Below are 21,127 nucleotides of genomic sequence, written 5' to 3'. Positions count from 1 at the left end.
ATGATTGTAATTGACCCCCACAACCGAAAATAATTTTTCCAGAACGTTTTGAAATTCTTAAATTTAATTGTTAATAACTTTTTAACGAAGCCTCCATCAACAAATTGGTATTCTTGATTTTCGTCTTAGTTTGGCCTCTAGAATCCCCTATTAAAATTTTTCCCAGCGGTGGCCAAACACCCTGTATTTTCAATCAGACTTAAATATGGCGATTGCGCTGATGTTTCGATTACTTTGGGACAATTGCACGACAGCCTTTACAAATACTGCCTTATTCTTAGGATCGTTATTTTGATACAATTTCTCTGCACTTTGCCTTAAATTATCTTTTAAAATGTTTAAATATTGCCATCTGTCCATATTACCCTCTACAAGACTTCAATTTCCTACTCCTGATGGCCATGATGGCATCGCCACCATGCTCAAACGTTGGTTGAAGAATTTGTAATTTCAAATGTTCATTAGATTTCCTCCATACTATTACTTTTCCATCCAAACCGTGTATGGTAAATTTGCTTTCGTCTGTGAAAAGCACATTTCTTCAGAAAGAAAAATCTTTACTGATGCATTCTCTAGTAAATTGCAACCTTTTAGTTTTCTTTCTCGCACTAATGAACGGCTTCTTCTTGCGTACTATCCAGCCATGAAAATTATTTTTAAAATTCTCCTAATATTTTCAGGATGGATTCTTTTATTTAGATATTTTTCAACATCTCTAGCAAGTTTTCGAGCACTTTTCATGGAATCTTTTTTAATTTATCCAGAAACGTAACGTTCGTCTTAACCATTTAATAATGTTTAATTAATTTTAATTTTTTAATAATGTACTTTATCGTACTGCGAGTTCTGTTTAACATTTTTTAAATTTCCCTCTGAGATTTATCATGAGAATAATAAAAAATGGCTAACTTAACGAGGTTTATTTCGTTCGGCTTTTCATTTTATTTCAACAGCTTAAAAATTCTATATTTATAATATAATTAGGTTAACTTAAGGCTCAACAAAGTATAACTGTTAACAACAATGGAAAGTATTTTAACATAACTTTCACAAATATCACCACACATTCTACTTTTTATGTAATGTTTAATAAACTGTTACGTTAATTTTCACATTAAAAAAAAAGGAATATATATAAATTTATAGTAGTATTAATCTAATATATTGATATTTATAACTTAGCGGAGGAGGTGGACGATTTTCAGAATGTAAAATCATTTAAGACTAACATATAAGGAAAATGGAACGGTTCTTCAAAGTTAAAAAATTACTATAAAGTACCAGCACACAATCAATAATGTTGTAAGTTTAATTTCTAAATTCAAAAAATCTGGGAATCTCTATGCACATTCATATTTTTACTAATAGAATTAATGAAATGGGAGTTTTGTAGAAGGTTGTCTCGTCATCCAAATATAATTATTCGTGTCTTATGTTAAGTATTTCTCATATTTTTGCATTTTAAGGGAACCAGACTGTCAGAAAATCGATTTTTTTTTATTTTTGTTTTCGAAAGTACATCAGAAATTAAATGTCAACGTTTCATGACCTTGTCGTGAAAAATAAGGATTTGGGAGATGAAAATGTTGAGCGAAGAAGTTCGAAGTGTCGGAACAGTTAGTCAAGCAGCGGACAAAGCAAAGACCCAAAATAATTTGGTCAACTATAAACATAAACCAGTACTTCCCGATTATCTAATTTTACCCATTTATGAAGACTCGAGCAACGAAAAGTTACAGAATGTAAACAAAAGCTTTAATAATTTAATCTGGAAAATTACTTCAAAAACATTATTTACCGGGATAGAAATTGTTGAAATTGCAGCCTATTTATTGATACGTATCTTCATTAATGACGCAAAATCATTATTACAATTTTTGCATTTAGGCATCGCAATTGGACTGCGCGAAGAAAAAAATGAGCGGCGCTTAAACGAATCCCAAATGGGTATGAAGAATAAATTGAAAGAGAACCGAATGAATAGGATTGCTAAACAGCAACATACAGATACTGAAGAAACTCCGAACTTTAAACACGTTTTTCTCGAAAACTTGTTTTCGTTTCATTTTGCAGTGATTGCAAAAAAAGACAGAGGTTTAGATTGACGTGAAATTATTTTTACACACGTAAAAAATGTTCCTTTATGCACTGAATCTTAGTATGAACATGTAAAAACTTCTAATTTCCGAAAGAAAAATTTATAAGACAAGTTTTTTACCTTAAAATCTCCATTTTCCGTGTTTAATGCGCTATTTTCATAATTTTGGTTTTTGTTAATGTTTAAATAGGTTCAATACAAAGCAGGGACTATTCTGAATATTTTGCGAATTTTGCGATATTCCGAATATCTGGAGAAGAGAAATCACTGCAAAATAAAAATAATTTAAACTGCTCGCTACATGATTGTTTGACAAGATTTTGCAATAAAAAATTTGTATTGGTATACATTTTAAGCTACTAAATTATCCTGTAAAAGAGAAATTATTTATACCTAACCGGTTTTTTTTTTAATAAGTCCTTACAAAAAGGCTCAATCTGACTACCTAGCCCCCTTATGCGCATTCTGTAGCTTTTTGAGAATTAAAATTTCCCATAAATGCATAAACATGCGCCATCTAACGATGAATTCAACGATTTTCCGTAAGAATACAGTAACGTCTAATAAGAGATAAACGCAAGATCTTGTTCGATGTAATATTATGAAAATGTCCGATATTCATCCCCTTGTCAGTGATAAACCACTACCAAATCAACTGTACCGTGCGACCAACAATTCTAATTGCATCTTCGCATTGGACACCGATCGACGTTGCATGACCCAGCCACAAGACTCGACGCGTAAAAGCGAGTAGATCAGAAACCCAATAAAACGTTATCCGTTCACCCACGGTTGCAAGGATTCCTCCTTCCAAGGCGGTTCACGCAAGAGGGGTGAAAATTCATGCTTGCTCGACCGACAATTCACTCGGAGAACGAACGACCGAAAGAAGCGCAATCGTCGAACGTGTATACACCATATTGGATTTTTGAACGTCTAACAGGTAGTCCGGTACCACCACACCCAAACGTTGGGCGTAGAACGTAAAGGGAAGCTGTATCGATTGGAGGCTTTGCTGGGTAACCAACGGCAGCTACCGTTGGCCCTGCACCCTCTTACTAACTGCTGGGAAAGCCGGCGAATTTTATGCCACGTGTTCCATCGACCAAACCTGCTCTCGTCCCAGCTCCTATGAATAGCCCAGTTACGTGGTCTAACAGATTTCCTGATTCCTGTAATTAAGTTAATCGGGCTGCGTTTGCATACACGTTGCTGCGGCTGTTCAACGAACAGTTCTGCAGGGTCATTCCCCCCTCAGACTTTGAAGGAGCCCCGCAGTCAATGTTTCCGAAAGCTCCGTGCATTTCTAACACTATTTTGCTTCCCCAGGCGACTAAATTGCAATCGTTCACCGTCTGTCCCTACATTGAATTTGCTCCGATCGAATTAGACGATATCGGGTGTGACGACCTACGATTCTAGTCCAACGGCGGAACAAAATGTATGACATTTGTTACAGTTCTTCCTAGTTACATGGAACACCCTTTATACAGGTTGTTCGGCCACCCCTGGGAAAAATTTTAATGGGGGATTCTAGAAGCCAAAATAAGACGAAAATCAAGAACACCAACTTGTTTGTGGAGGCTTTGTTAAAAAGTTATTAACAATTAAATTCAAAAATTTCAAATCGTTCTGGAAAAATTATTTTCGGTTGCGAAGCTCAGTTACAATCATTTTTGGTGAATAGACATACCCCCGAAATCCTGCCCATTTTCTAGAAAAAAATTCTAAAAGGTGTGAAATTTTTCGACGGGGAAAAAAAATTTCAAATCGTTTTGGAAAAATTATTTTCGGTTGTGGGGGTCAATTACAATCATTTTTGGTGAATAGACATACCCCCGAAATCTTGCGCATTAACGTTTTCTGCCCGTACTGAATTTTTTTCTCAAAACTGTGCAGGATTTCGGGGGTATATCTATTCACCAAAATGATTTTAATTGTCCCCTGCAACCGAAAATAATTTTTTTACAATGATTTGAAATTTTTTAATTTCGAAGAACCCCCTGTCTTCTCTTAAAAATTCGTTTTTGATTTTTAATCAATTTCGTTGAGGCTGTACCGAAATGTTGTCTAATACTTTTATGTAGCTACTCATAAGCTTTACGTCAGAAAAAAATTACATTGAAATACATTCACTATTGTAGGAGTTATAGTCGTTTGAAAATTGGACCATTTTTATGGGGTTTTTCTCACTTTCCGAGGTTAGAGAACAACTTTTCAAATAATTTTAGAATTTCTACATATTCTTCGCCAAAATACGCGTCGATTGCATTTTGAAACATTAAAATCCTTCATTCCGTTCAGAAGTTATGATATTTTAAACATTTGCATTCGAGGAAACATTTCTGGCCAGAAATTATATTTTCGGTAAAGAATTTTTTTCTCGAAAGTGCGTAGGATTTCAATGGTACGTGTATTGACCAAAAATGATTATAATTGACCCCTGCATCTAAAAATAATTTTTTCGGAATGATTTGAAATTTTTTAATTTAATTTTTAAATAACTTTTTAACGAAGCCTCAGTCAAGAAATTGATATTCTTGGTTTTCGTTTTACTTTGATAACTGAAATCTCCCATTAAAATTTTTCCCAGAGATGGACGAACACCCTGTATAAGGGTTCGAACCGTTTGTTTACTTTAAGAAATAGTAAATCCTTGGAAATACTACGTCAGTCGGTCACTCGGTCACGACTCACGTGCGAGAAAGAGGTCCAACGCGTTAGACAGAGACAGAGATAGTCGAATTAAAAGTTTTCCTTTCATTTAAATTACGATATCTCCAAAACGGAAAGTCAGATCGACATAAACCAACAATCATTTCAAAATGGAAGCTTTGTCGCTTCTAACAATGGCTTAGTTATGGATAAAACACTAATAATTTCAGAATTGCATGCATTTGAAGTTTTAGTATCTTTTAATAGATTTTTACAAGACGGAGAGTGGAATTTTAAAAATTATTTTAAACAAAAATCATTTTAAAGGTGAGGCCTTGCCACTTCTAACAGTGGCTCAGTTGTGGAGAAAACAGTAGTAATTTCGAAACTGCACACGTGTAAAGTTTGACTATTTTTAAAACGTGTTGTTAAACTGAAAGCTAACTAAAATTTGATACCATATTTTGTCCAGTTTTTCACAAAAAAGTATAAATTCTTCAACCGATCAGATGACCGATCATGGTAGGCAAGACAAACTACATATTCTTCTCAGAAAACAAACAATAAAAATAAAAAAAGAGAAATACAAATAGAAAAATGGCGCTAAAATAACATTCTATGTTAGAAATTCTGAACGAAAATTAGAAAACGTTCATTTGACCGGTCGTGGTAGGTTTACTGTTAAGAAGGTACTGATACGTGACGTTTTAAAAGTGCGCTGCCAGACTGTCATTTCATTAATCGTTTCTTTTAATATAACATTAGAAATCATAAATAAAACTTGCTCAAATGACGTAGAAAAAATGTTCACTACCTCCCTGACTACAATACGTCTAATATTTTCGTAACACTAGTCGTGTTTCAGTATCGTAAAAGAATTCTAAGATACATACCTATCCATAGGTACCCTTATCATTTTAAACTTCTGCAGCAGAAATGAACGTGTGCTCAAGTTTCAACTAAAATTATAATACTGACAACAAGGAACTAAGAAACCAAGAAACTCTCGCCCTTGTCGAAGTTGAATACGTCTACGAACCTATAAAAGAAGTGACCAATGGCTTTAAAACCCAGGTATGTTTCTAACAGTTAAGCCATTGACAAGGAGCGAATTCTCACTATTTACTGACCGTTTTATAAAAAATTTTTACTGCAGAGGGTTACTGCTGATTCTTGTCTGTAACCTTCGACCGGTCGCATACCTATATAACAATGGCAGGTATAGCTCAGTCACTAGTACCACGAATCAAACTGATTCTTCTCATTTTTGGGTAAGTTAGCTAAGGGACTGTTCACAAACTACGTCAGCCTCTGAACAAGTCTACTATTCATTCAGAAAAAATGAAATACGCAAGGTAACGTTATGAATAAACTCCGTTCTGGGAATTTAAAATAGCTACCGTCCAAAATAGCTAACTGAAAGAGAAAAAAGACAATTAATATACGAAAAATTAAACAAAATCCTTCGTTTCTACATCACAATTTATGGTGACTACTCTGTTACAGAAAAAGTGCGTCCAGAATTGTGTCGTCAATTATTAGGAAACGATGGTTTACATGCACGAGTTTCAAGGAGAAAGCCATTTATTAGCAACGAAAATAAAATTGTACGTCGTCAGAAGATTTATTTATAAAAAATATTCCATAATTTTGGTAGTGATGAACGTAAAAGTATTTGAGAGAAACAATAGTCGTTAAAATCAAAGAGCTTCAAAAGCGAGGTTTTCGTTTGCCCAATGAAAAATGGAAAAATCAACAACGCGATGCGTGCGGTTCACTGTTTCAACGCCATTTTAACGAGCCGCTGCAACAAGAAATGAATAATGTATGGCAATCGACGTCGATTTACTCGATGACTAGACGCTCATAAACCATCAATTTCTATTCCTAAACCAATTTTACACTCCAAAAACGTAATGTCATCTGTTTGGTAATCCATTACTAGTTAATATAATAAAACAATCAATATACGATTGTTCAATATTCAAACGCTCGCTCTCCCAAGATAATATTCGTAAACACAAAAATACACGGTTGAACGTGGACAATTAACAAAAGTTACTGAATTGGCAAATTTTTCAAAAACCAACGCGTCTGAAAGATATTAACATAAAAGAAAAATTTGTTTCGGTTATTCGTAATAATTATCGACGTGTGGAATTTATTTCAGCCGCTTGTAACCGTTATCAACGACAGAGACATTTTTTCCATTACATTCGATTGGCTAGATTTTTTATTTCACGTCACCGTTCACGTTTTATTATCACCAATAATACAATTTTTAATAATGACGTAAAACGAATCGTAATAGGGAAAAGTGATCGTATAATAAATCTATTTACCCTTTTTTGTTTTGATAACACGTAACCGGACGTGAACATTGTGATGCAAAATGACATACATAAATTCTATAACATTCAAATTTGAGCCGTTTATTTTGAAAGTGGCGTAAGTCCATTTTCCAAAAAACCGAGTTAGCTACCTTAATAGTTACATTTTTACATGATCGTTTCATTCTGAAGCAACTTGTTACTAATATATTTAAAATCATTAAGATTTTGTAACACGAAAATTTGCCTGTTAATGAAGTGATAAAAAAGTTTATTTTGAAAGTGACGTAAGTCCCATTGTGAGAGTTTCAAATGGATATGGGAAATATTATGCAATAAAATTTTATGAGGTCCCAGCTTTTTTATTTTGTTGCATAGTGTTATCAAAGTAACAGTTGAATTATCAATGTGCAATGAATTTGTTATAAACACAGAACAGCGCCTGACCACAGAAAGACAGAAACGCGACTTTTTAAAGATTAAAAAATACTGCCATGAATGAGTAAATTGGTTTAAAATATGTTGGATGAGTTTTTTGAGAAGCGATCCATATAAGTTATTCTACAAAACGACAACAAACGAGGATGCACCATTCAAAACATTGGATTTACTATTGCAACAGGGAAGCCCGAAAAACTTTAATAATATTAAATTGGCACCACTATACAAAAAGAACGAGACCACTCACAAACCTAAAATACAAGGACCTTAATGGATTTATTACATTATATACCACCATAGTTATTTTAAATTCCTCCCGCATACACAAACTGGAGAAGACTGAATAATAATTAATAAAACAATAGTAATTTTAATGTAAAAATTATTTAACAAAGAATAAAAGTTGAATATTTTTTTGATTTTATAACATAAAAGTATATACATTTATGTTTATTTCAAGGGAAATTTAGTTTTCCTATGGACTTGTGCTTTCTTAAGAATTGAAAACGTCATTTCATTGATTTTGAAAGTGGCGTAAGTCCAATCATAGTCAACAAAAACATATTATTTCTAAATAATGTTAATTATGCTAATTGGGATGATAAATTTGACACTCTTAGATACCCAAAAACATTATTCTACTATGTCATCTGTTACCCATCTTTTTAAATTTAATCCAACGCAAACCCTTCAATATCTCGATTCGAACATAAACGGACTTACGCTACTTTCAAAATAAACGGCTCATTTATAAGCCACATTATGAATTATACAGCGTGTTCGGCCAACCCTGGCAAAATTGTAATGGGAGATTCTAGAGGCCAAAATAAGACGAAAATCAAGAATACTAATTTGTTGATGGAGGCATCGTTAAAAAGTTATTAACGTTTAAAGATCCGCCCGGATTTCAGGGGTAGGTCTATTCACCAAAAATTATTGTAATTGACCCCCGCGGTCGAAAATAATTTTTCCAGAACGATTTGAAATTTTTTAATTTTATCAAAAAATTTAGACACCTACCTCCTCATTGATTTTTCTTACAAATTTGTTTTTCGTTTTAATAAATTTGTTTGACACTCTACAAAGACGTTGTCTAATACTTTTTTGTAGGTACCCATAAGCTCTACTCCAGAAAAAAATTTCATTGAAATATATTTGCTATTGTAGGAGTTATGGCTGTTTGAAAATTGAACCATTTTTCTCGGGATTTTCTCACTTTACGGGATTACAGAACAACTTTTTCAATATTGTTAGAATTTCTACGTATTCTACACCAAAATACGCGTTGTTTGCTTTTTTAAACATTAAAATCGTCCAATTCGTTCAGGAGTTATGGTATTTTAAAGATACGCATGCAGACAAGCATTTCTGGCCAGAAATTATATTTTCAGTAAGGAATTTTTTTCTCGAAACTGAGTAGGATTTCGGAGGTATGTGTAATAACCAAAAATGATTGTAATTGACCTCTGCAACCGAAAATAATTTTTTTAGGACGATTTGAAAAATTTTTTTTTCGTCGTAAAATTTTACACCTCGAATTTTTTTCTCGAAAGTGGGTAGGATTTCGAGAGTATGTTTATTCACCAAAAATGATTGTAATTGGCCCCCGCAACCGAAAATAATTTTTCTAGAACGATTTGAAATTTTGTTTTTTCGTCGAAAAATTTGGGCACCTACCCCTTGTCGATTTTTCTTAAAAATTATTTTTTTCATTTTTAATAAATGTGGTTGGCGCTATACAGAAAACTTGTATAATACTTTTTTGTAGGTATCCATGAACTCTAGTTCTTCCCAAAATTTCATTGCAATATATTCACTATTGTAGGAGTTATGGCTGTTTGAAAATTTGACCAGTTATATGGGATTTTTCTCACTTTAAGGGGTCAAGGAACAACTTTTCCAATATTTTCATAATCTCTACATATTCTCCATTAAAATATGCGTTGTTTGCCATTTGAAACATTAAAATCCTCCAATCCATTCAGGAATTATGACATTTTAAAGATTCGCATGAAATTTCAGGAAAGTATTTCTGGCCTCACATTAAATTTTTTTTCTCGGAAGTGCGTAGGATTTTGGGGTATCTCTATTCACCAGAATGCTTGTAATTGACCCCTATAACTAAATATAATTTTGTTAGTATGATTTGAAATTGTTTAATTTCATCTAAAAATTTCAGTACCTACTGGAATTTTTTTCTCGAAAGTGGGTAGGATTACAGAAGTATATGTATTCACCAGAAATAATTGTAATTGAGCCCCGCAACTAAAAATAATTTTTTCAGAATGATTTGAAACTTTTTAATAACTTTTTAATGAAGCTTCAGTCAAAAAATTGATATTCTTGATTTTCGTCTTATTTTGGCCTCTAAAATGTCCCATTAAAATTTTTCCCAAGTGTGGCCGAACACCCTGTATAGTTTTTGTTTTTTGAAATTATTATGCACTTTAAAACTAGTTTTGCGGGCATTGATCGCATGTATATTTATTGATACCTTTCATGTTGACGGTTACCTTAAAAAAAGTTTTTTCGTTTAATTAGTATATGCATTCATATCATTCCATCAAACAAATTCAATATAAATTGTTAGAAAATAATATTTACTCATTCTGCAATTTTAAATATGAAATCTGACATCCGTCAAATTGACGGCTTCCGTGTTAATGTAATGGCTAAAGAATAAATGACCTGTCCATTTTTGCAACTCAGTAAAATGTTTATTGCCCTCGAACGCTTTAACAAGGTGAAGTATACAGACTGATTGTTTATGACTTAACGATCTGGCTGCAACGCTATAATGCTGATAATTGGATGAAGATCAAATGCGACTCTTCATTACGCCTCAAAGCCACGAAATTTCGGAGATTAACATTCCAAACTAGCGAGCCGTATGCACCGCCCATGATTTTCGTCGATTAAAGCGAACGAGATCAACCACAAATTGTGGTTCATGTTAACCTACCAGAAGGGGCAGCAGTTACAACAGTAATAATAAGATCTCGTTTCAATGGTAACGTTACAAGTACAAATAGGAAACGCTACCATCTCTTGGCCATCTGGAAATACAGATATATTGATTGTGATCCTATCCTCTTGAAACAGGAAGAAATTAGGTTTAATTTACACCAGCGGTTTAATCGGTGCACAGCCATGCTGCATACGAGCGTCATTCAACGCGATGGAACGTGATTGAAACGTGAACGTTGATTTCCGTTAGGTTTGTTTGAAGAGCATTGAATAATATTCCGGTTCGTGATCGTGTCGTGATTGGGCCCCTATGTAAATCGAGGCTTAATCGTATTGCAACATGGGAAGTCTGGACATTTCAATGAAACCCCAATAATCCATAATTCATACGCGATTATTAAGTTTTATCGTTAAAAGAGCATGAAATCTGTACCATTACATAACTATTTCGACCTTGAGAAACTGCTACTTCGCGAACAACATAATTTTATCATTCTTTCTATTGTAAATTTGAATAATAAACACTGCGAAGCATAACTATAACACCACTGACATTTTTAAGATTTTTATAATTTAAAAGAAAAATTCAAAGAAACTATTTATATGACTGAAGTGATTCGCGTGTGTATCGAGATAAAGTCGAAAAACATTATGCAATTGCTGCAAAACTAGCTTGATTTGCGTAATATGTACTATTAATATTTAACAATCATTAATTAATACTCCGAAACTCTCGAAAATTGTAATGGTGCTATAATTATGCTCCACAGTATATAATCTGATTAAGTATGTGACAAATAGTAATACTAACGCTATTTTACGGATATTGAGAATTAACGGATATTCCGTCCCTTCAATTATTCTACTAAATCAAATAAAAAGAAGAAAGACAATGAAACCTCGATTCGAGGAATTTTGGATTTAACAAATAGAATTCTATTATTCTGTTAATCCCCATCATTGTGATGCAGAATGACATGAATGCTATAACATTCAAATATGCCACATTATCATGTATTTATTGAAATTATTATGAACTTTAATGTAATGACTAACTTGTTCGTTGAATATTTTCATTTCATTTTGTCTTTGTATATTTAAAAATTTCCTTTAGTTAATACATTGCGCCAATTAAGTCGAATTGTAACATTTGACGTAAATCACCTGTCCATTTCTGCAGCTCATTAAAATTTTTACTATCCGCAAACGTATTAAAATGATATAATTTCACAAAGACTACGTCACTTAAACCTAATAAGTTCGCAACAAGTGAAATGATTCCTTATCTGAATAAAATAATAATTATTAATGAACAACGAAGAAAAACAATTACTGATGATGAAGAAAAATTTCACCAGTATTTCAGAATGTTTATGCACAGTTTCAATGTCCAAATATAATGTATTATAATTAATGCTGAGACAAATACAACAATATTTGGTGACACGATCCTTTAGTGATCTTAAGTACGAGAAATAGTAAAGCATTTGAAGATTCATGTTTAGTTTTACTTTTCTCAACCTAGTGCTCCTTTCATTTTATCTTATAATAGATATCTTTCTTCCATTTTCTAAAAGTTTAATTACATATTTAAATATACAGGGTGTTCGGCCACCCCTGGGAGAAATTTTAATGGGAGATTCTAGAGGCCAAAATAAGACGAAAATCAAGAATATCAATTTGTTGATGGAGGCTTCGTTAAAAAGTTATTAACGTTTAAAGTTCCGCTCGTACTGAATTTTTTTCTCGAAAATGCGCAAGATTTCGGGGATATATCTATTCACCAAAAATGATTGTAATTGACCCCCGTAACCAAACTAATTTTTCCAAAACAATTTGAAATTTTGTTTTTCCGACGAAAAATTTCACACCTCGAATTTTTTTCTAGAAAGTGGGTAGGATTTCGAGGGTATGTCTATTCACCAAAAATGATTGTAATTGACCCCCGCAACCAAAAATAATTTTTCCAGAACGATTTGAAATTTTTTTTTTTCGTCGAATTTAGGCACCTAATTAGATTTTCGGTAAGGAATTTTTTTCTCGAAAGTGCGTAGGATTTTTGGGGTATGTGTAATGACCAAAAATGATTGTAATTGACCCTCGCAACTGAAAATAATTTTTTTAGAGTGATTTGACTAATTTTTTATTCGTCGAAAAATTTCAGCACCTATTCGATTTTTTTTCTCGAAAGTGGATAAAATTTCAGAGGTATGTGTATTTACCAAAAATGGTTGTAATTGACCCCCGCAACCAAAAATAATTTTTCCAGAACGATTTGAAATTTTTGAATTTAATTGTTAATAACTCCTTAACGAAGCCTCCATCAACAAATTGGTATTCTTGATTTTCGTCTTATTTTGGCCTCTAGAATACCCCATTAAAATTTTTCCCACAGGTGGCCGAACACCCTGTACAATTTTTAAAATGTAATTCTGAAATTCGTAAAAGTTAATAAAAATAAAATATTTTCAAGAGTATTTTTCGAGTTAATTTCTTAAAATGTAATGAAATTTTTGAGATCAAACTTTCATATACTGTTTCTCTACCGAACGTGTATTTTTGTTTTTTAACTATGTTTAAGAACCCAAAAGTTTTAGTAAAATTCTTATTTTAAAATACATTTTACTGGAAAGCAACACTGTGTAACGATAAATGATTTATATATTTAATAAAATTAATTTTGAGCTTACCAATAATTGCAGTCGACCTAAAATATTAGTGCCCCAAACGTCCTCTAAAAGTTTAACGACTCCCTAAAAGGCTAACGATCCCCAGGGGAGCGTTACCACCCACGTTGGAAAACACAGGTCTAGACAAACTCTAAAAACTTCTATTTCACTATGAATTGGTCTCCCTATTTCTATTTTAAATTTCTGTTAGAATTCCGTACCAACTTTCTCCATTTAGGAGCCAAGTCAAGCGAAGTTAACGTTAATTCGCAACACACCAAGTTAACCACTCAAAGGCAGAAATACAATGCAGAAGATGAGATTGGGTGGTTACGTGCACTGTAATGATAGGCATTCGGTGCTCGATCATGTACGCTCGTAATTAAATCAGTCGTGATTGAACTTCGTACCACAGCAAACATCACCTAGATCTGGAGCATTGTAAGGGGAAATTTATTCACGGGCCATAAAATCGATACTTACTTTTCAATATTCCGTGCGTGTTTTTCAACGAGTAATGTTTAAAAAAACTCTTTTCAAAAGAATATTGCGTCTGCATTTAAATTCTATCCGTCGAACGGCATAAAAACCCAAAGCAATTTTTCGCATATCCATAAATAACAAAAACGTTCAATTCTGATTTAAATGGCCTCGTTCACATTCCTTCGCGCTTGTGCCGTAGCAAATGGCATTTATTTGAAATATTTTGTTCACGTAACTTAACGGAGCACGTTGGATATTCGTCGATATGCTGGACAATTTTAATGCAAATATAAAACAAAAACTAGTTTTGAAAAGAAATAAGCCTTCCAATATCGGTTCATTTTGTTCAAGATTATTTTTAAACGATTGATACACAACCTTTACAATAATTTTGTATACTTCTGAAGAGTCACAAATTAACTAAAACATCGATTATCACACGACGCAAATATTAAAGATAAATACATAATTCAAATTACACGTTTCACTTATACTATCAGTAATAAAAAAAAAACATGGTGTTCGAATTGGAACAGAAATTTTTAAGACAGTTTCTAGTTTAGCTACACAGGGTGTTCGACCACCTGAGGAAAAAATTTTAATAGGAGATTCTAGAGGTCAAAATAGGACGAAAATCAAGAATATCAATTTCTTGATTGAGGCTTCATAAAAAAGTTATTAAAAAATTAAATTAAAAAATTTCAAATCATTCTGAAAAAATTATTTTTAGTTGCGGGGGGCAATTACAAACATTTTTGGTGAATAGACCTACCCCCAAAATCCAACCCATTTTCGAGAAAAAAATTCGAGTTGGTACTGAAAATTTTAGACAAAATTAAAAAATTTCAAACCATACTAAAAAAATTATATTTAGTTACAGGAGTCAATTACAACCATTTTTGGTGAATACACATACCTCGAAAACCTACGCACTTCCGAGAAAAAAATTCTTTACCGAAAATCTAATGTGAGGCCAGATATGCTTCCCCGAAATTTCATGTGAATCTTTGAAACATCATAACTCCCGAAGAGATTGGACGATTTTAATGTTTCAAAATTCAAACAACGCGTAATTTGGTGAAAAATATGTAGAAAGTTCAAAAATATTCGAAAAGTTATTCCTTGACTTTGTAAAATAAGAAAAACCCCATAAAAATGATCCAATTTTCAAACGACCATAACTCCTACAATAGTGAATATATTTCACTGAAATTTTGAGGAGAACTAGAATTTATGGATACCTACAAAAAAGTATTAAACAACTTTTCTGTACAACGCCAACTAAATTTATTAAAAATAAAAAACGAATTTTTGAGAAACATCGATAAGGGGTAGGTGCCTAAATTTTTCGACGAAAAAATAAAATTTCAAATTATTCTGGAAAAATTATTTTCAATTGCAGTGGCAATTACAATCATTTTTGGTCAATAGACATACCCCCGAAATCTTATTTCACTTTCTAGAAAAAAATTCGAGAAGGTATGAAATTTTTCGACAAAATTAAAAAATTTCAAATCGTTCTAAAAAAAATATTTTTGGTTGCAGAGGTCAATTATAATAATTTTTGGGGAATAGACCTACCCCCAAAATCCAACCCACTTTCGAGAAAAAAATTCGGTACGGACGGAACTTTAAACGTTAATAACTTTTTAACGAAGCCTCCATCAACAAATTAGTGTTCTTGATTTTCGTCTTATTTTGGCCTCTAGAATCTTCCATTACAATTCTTCCCAGGGGTGGCCAAACACCCTGTATGTGGCATATCCTGTAACACGTGGAATCCACTTCAGAGATGGATGGATGGAAAACAATAACAAAAGTTCATATAAACATGTCTCATTTTACCTTACTTTCAAGTTAGAATAATTCCTTCGAAAGATGAAAATAGTTGAGCTAATTCCACTCAACTATTTACAAACAGAGCCCAGTACCTGACGTTGAATCTTGTATTTTAATTCTGTAAATACTTCCTGTGAACATTAGAGTACTAGGTATCAAATTATTGAAATACGTCGTGTGTGAAAATAGGAAGTTTGTTTAGTCTACAAATGGCTGATACGAACTTCGACTGTAGGCTTATTATTATAAGTAATACCTTGACAAACAGGAAGGGAAAGATTGTATGTTGTTTAGATGTATGTTGACCTGCAAGGAGGTCATTTATTGTATAATATGTTCAAGAAAAAATTAGCTCTAATTTGAAAACCAGATCAAATAGTACACATATTTATATGAACTTTTGTTATTGTTTTCTTGTGTTGGAAAGTTCACAATTGATCGAAACTGTTAAAATATAAAAAGAAAATGAGCGACCAAGGCAATTCAGAAGAGTGTGAAATTAGAGAAGAACGACGAATTAGGTCAAATTATGCAAAAATGTACATTCGAAGAAGTATTAGAATCTGTTTTATGCTTTACGTTGCATCGAGTTCGAAATGTAAAACTCGTTTTATTCTGCAGATTAAGGTCATATGCCTCTTTACTTTAATCAATAGGATTTCTATTGTACACGGGCAGCTCAAACTCAATAATTTCATGGCGGTAACTGAACGATTAATCAATCTCTAGCACGTATACGAGTTTAAATGCACCATGGAGAAGCATATTGAGTAGGGTAACACAAGGAGCACATTGACGACCAAGATTTGCATCTCAAACGGGCTTGAAACGATTGTTAGGATCCTACGGAGAAGCTACAGTGAACTAGAGTTCCTATCGTGTAACGAGGGTTTCAGATCAATTGGAAACGATAAGCCAATCTGTAACCAACTATTCTTTAGTAGCATACTCTGATTACGTTGAATCCATTTTGCGTTATATCTACAAGCATTATTTTGTATGATTTGTAAGTCAATTATCGTAAATAATTTTCAATTAAATCTGCGATTCCTGAGCAGTACGTTTTCCGAAAATAAGGTATGTTTGTAAAGAAATTATACTATCATTGTTAATCGAAGGTTAACGCATTAACTGCCATCATTTTTTCAAATTAAAAATATCCAATAATTTAATGATGGACTTGTTACTTTGAAATTAAAATTTTATTTAAAAATTTTTCTAGCATCAGAATTCGTTCAAAAATGATTTTTAAATACGTTGTTGCATCGAAATGCAGGTCACCATGGCAATTAACGTATTAAACGAGGTACAAGAAAGTTAATTTAGTTACATATGAAACTGCTTTAACTTTAATAATGTTTAGTTGTCTATTGTATGTACTAGAATCTCCGAATGTTTTCTTTAACACCCTGTACAAATCATCGAATTAAAAATGACGTATTTCAGTGGAAGAACTTCTTTACACAAAACGTACTTCAACCAAAAAATTTGTATTTAAATGTTTTGTATAGAGCATAATGAAGTATGCAAAAAACAAATCTTTCTTGGAAATCTTTCTTTTTTTTTACATAACGAAATAAAGTAATAATGAATAATAATCGTCTCTCATATTTGTTAAAGGAAGTGTTGTTTTAAATTGAAAAATGTTTTCACTAGAAAATCGGTCAAAAGTACCGAAGAAATAAATATACACGTATCTGAATTTTTCAATAATTAAAGCGATGAGTTTTATTCTAAAGAAATATTTAAATGACTCAAAAAGATGATAGAAGATCGTAGAACAAAATAGCACATGTGTATGGTGGAAGCAATGTTTGAAAAAATGAGACAATCGACAAGAGAAATTACTACAACTATCGCGATATAGTCTTGGATCAATTTCGTGTAACTAGTGATGTAAAAACCATTAATCGTGACATGGATTTGCGAAATTGAACATTTGAAGCAAATACCAATAGCTTCGTTGGATAATTTTGAAAGTTTCACAACTCAAATTATGAAGTTAAAATAATTGTGTAACATTATGTCTCGTAAAATGAATAAATTCATCGCAGGTAGCTTTAGTACTGATATTGCAACCTTAAAGGAGACGGCTACAACCTTTCTAACCAACGTTAAACGTCGAATCGAAATTTATGGAGCATGTTTATAATGCTGACGAAGGCAATCTTAAACTCGAACTGCATTCTGGTCGTATAGTAGCAGGTAAGGGTAACAAAATGGTTGAAGCAGTAGTTCGGGACATTTCAGTAACAATGCATAGTTACATTATTCTGCTTGTGGTTCCTGCAACTGGAAAACTCGTAGATTCCCTTTCAATCGTACTAAAAGAATCCAGCAAAACGTTCGGACTTCGAATGCAAGAAACGTTATTACAACCCCCATGTTTTCCATTTGTGTAACAGAAATAAGGTATTCCGAACGACGAAATATCTTTATAAATGTAAAAAATTATTCTCCAAGAAATCAAACGTAAACAAAATTATATTCTTTTATATTTCGATGGTCTAAATTTATCAATTTTTATATTATAGCTTTACTAAAAAGATTAACACGTTTCGTGCAAGATCGTTTTTTGAAGACTTTCCGTTCAGGCCGCGTGGGGCATATACGCCCTACGCTTTAGAATTGTATTATTTTATTTCTGGCGTATATCTTACAATGATTAAAATAGTGCAAAAATCATAATTATCAAGGAAAGGGTGCATAATTCAAGATGTATAACACAACAAAGCAATAAATTTATTTTTCTAGGAATTTGTTTAACAAATACCTGGCTGAACATTATTCTACTAAGCGAGTCGCATCCTCGCACATAATAATTAAATAATATTAAGATAAAACATTTTAATTGAAATATGTTTAATATTATATTTATGTGACAAGTTTGTATACAATCACAAAGGGATGTTACGGTGAACTTTATTAAAACATGGCAAACATAAATGTGATTTATCCACACAACTATCAGAGAATGTTGCAACTTTTACAGTACAGTTTCTTGCCGATTGAGAATTTAAATTTTTAAAGTTTTTTTCGTAACAAATTTTACTGCGCCCTCTTACCGAATTAAAGTTGCCCTACTTTTTCTTAATTTCATGACGATTTCTTCTTGGTCCAATAGGTAGAGAATTATTATTATTATTACAAGATATCACATTCATGGCTAATTTTTTTCGAAATTCGAGGCTTGTTATTTTTTGATTTGTAAGACTGCCATATGCAGGGTGTTGGGCCATCCTTGTGAAAAATTTTAATGGGAGATTCTAGAGGCCAAAATAAAACGAAAAATAAGAATACCAATTTCTTGACTGAGGCTTCATTAAAAAGTTATTAAAAAATTAAATTAAAAAATTTCAAATTATTCTGCAAAAATTATTTTTAGTTACAGGGGTCAATTACAATCATTTTTGGTCTATACATATACCATCGAAATCTTACCCACTTTCTAGAAAAAAATTCGAGAAGGTGTGAAATTTTACGACGGAAAAAAAAATTTTTCAAATCGTTCTGAAAAAATTATTTTCGATTGCGGGGATCAATTACAATCATTTTTGGTCATTACACATACCCCCGAAATCCTACTCAGTTTCGAGAAAAAAATTCCTTACCAAAAATATAATTTCTGGCCAGAAATGTCTGCCCGAATTTTCATGCGAATCTTTAAAACGTCATAACTTCTGAACGGATTGGACGATTTTAATGTTTAAAAAAGCAAATTACGCGTATTTTGATGGAGAATATGTACAAATTGCAAAAATATTCGAAAAGTTGGACCTTGACCCCGCAAAATGAGAAAAATCCCATAAAAATGGTCCAATTTTCAAATGACCATAACTCCTACAATAGTAAGAGTATCTCATTGAAATTTTTTTCTGACGTAGAGCCCATAAATACCTACAAAAAAGTATTAAACAACTTTTCCGTAGAGCGTCAAACAAATTTATTAAAAATAAAAAAGAAATTTTTTAAAAAAATCGAAGGAGGTAGGTGGTTAAATTTTTCGGCGAGAAAAAAAATTTCAAATCGTTCTGGAAAAATTATTTTCGGTTGCGAGGGTCAATTACAATTACTTTTCGTGTATATACCTACCCCCGAAATAGTACCCACTCTCTAAAAAGAAATTTAGTACGGGCGGAACTTTAAACGTTAATAACTGTTTAACGAAGCCTCCATCAACAAATTAGTATTCTTGATTTTCGTCTTATTTTGGCCTCTGGAATCTCCTATTAAAATTTTTCCCAGGAGTGGCCGAACACCCTGTATAATTCATGCATTTACAACAGCTATGTTTAGGCAAAGTTCGAATACAATTTTTTTGTACCATTTTACTGTTTCTCGCAGAGGACTACAATATGAAGCCATTTGAGCGGAGACATCCATATAAGACGTTCCTTTATTATAATCCACTATAATCTTTGGTTTTATTACAATATTCTCTCTTTTCTGCATAACCACAGTTTCGTCAGAATGCTTCGTTGATAATAGAAGGTCATTACGCTTGTCCTTCCATTTTAATATTGTTAATCCATCATTGCTTTCCTTAGTAATATATTCATGTCGCTGTAATTTTTTTTCAAGTAGATGTTTCAAAATTCCGCGGCAATTTGAATAATTTAAGTAATCTTTGAAAATAAATGACGCGTCCTACAATATACCATGTTTGGAATTCCAAATACCCAGCTTCAGTAAAGTAGTAATTGTCGCATCAATAACACACGAATAAGTGACTGATCGAACCGCAATATGCAGTTACAACAAATTCGAGTAAAAAAAAAATGACTACCACGCTGCGTGGGGCGTATACGCGTCACGATCAAATAAACGCAGCAGTAATAGTATTAAGATGCTCATAATTGACTGCATAATAAATTTAAAAATATTCTTCATTTTCAAAAGTTCAGCGTGGGGCGCATACCCCCCACGCGGCACAGAATGTGTTAAGGAGTGATTTTAGTATTTCAGAGTGAAATTCTTCAAGAAAAGAATTATCCTTTGTATACTTCATTATGTTCTACATTTACACAAAGCTTCGTTTAAATCATAATCTTCAATTTCGAGTGCTTACATTGTTAGTATTTTTCAAACTCGTTTCACGTCAAAATTAAATTATAACAGATTTCATGTATCGACACGCGATACAGATTAGTTTAAATACTTTCATTGTAACATATAATTCTTTTCTTTTTCATAACGTCACGTAGCTAACGTCATGTTTCGTTCTTGTTCATTAAAACTTGTCGAAGTGGCAAGTTAATTACAGGGAAATCCGAACATTCTGTTTCGGGAATCGGTTTCAACATACATCCAAATACAATTCAAACTAACTCAAGTCGCTATTGCAACTCCTATCGATGTCAAAGTCATACATGTATAATGCAATGTAATTTTGATACAAACTTTAATCCCCAGGGGAAACGTACATGCATACATGATTATGAAGCGTATATTCGTGAACATGTATTCCATTCAAATGGAAATAATAATATAATCGAAATGTACTAAGTTCGTTTATTGGTTGTGTTCAAAATGAAAATTATATGCTTTAATTTTGAATACCAATTATTTTGTCTTGTGTGACTAATAAAAATTTAAAAGTTTGCGTTTTTTATCTCATAGACTTTTGCAAAAAATGTATGATAAAA

At 32.4% G+C, this 21,127-nt stretch overlaps 2 protein-coding genes across 6 annotated transcripts in view; both read right to left on the bottom strand.

Annotated features, from left to right (window-relative positions):
- Positions 1-21,127, bottom strand: part of Glurib (Glutamate receptor IB) — a 999,595-nt gene that overhangs the window by 181,460 nt on the left and 797,008 nt on the right. The gene's annotated exons all lie outside the window — the stretch shown is intronic.
- The window catches only part of LOC143347975 (adenosine receptor A1), a 397,642-nt gene that overhangs the window by 338,404 nt on the left and 38,111 nt on the right, over positions 1-21,127 (bottom strand). Inside the window, exon 1 of one of the 5 annotated variants that reach the window (XM_076777687.1) lies at positions 13,182-13,475. The exons of the other annotated variants lie outside the window; for them this stretch is intronic. The gene's annotated coding sequence lies outside the window, so the exon portion shown is untranslated. Of the gene's footprint in view, positions 1-13,181; positions 13,476-21,127 lie in introns of those variants that run through there. 5 annotated transcript variants of the gene reach the window in all.

The sequence above is a fragment of the Colletes latitarsis genome, chromosome 11, assembly GCF_051014445.1.
Source record: "Colletes latitarsis isolate SP2378_abdomen chromosome 11, iyColLati1, whole genome shotgun sequence".
NCBI classification, from domain to species: domain Eukaryota; kingdom Metazoa; phylum Arthropoda; class Insecta; order Hymenoptera; family Colletidae; genus Colletes; species Colletes latitarsis.
Note: the sequence above shows the minus strand (reverse complement) of the source record. Positions and strands in the feature narration are given on the sequence as shown.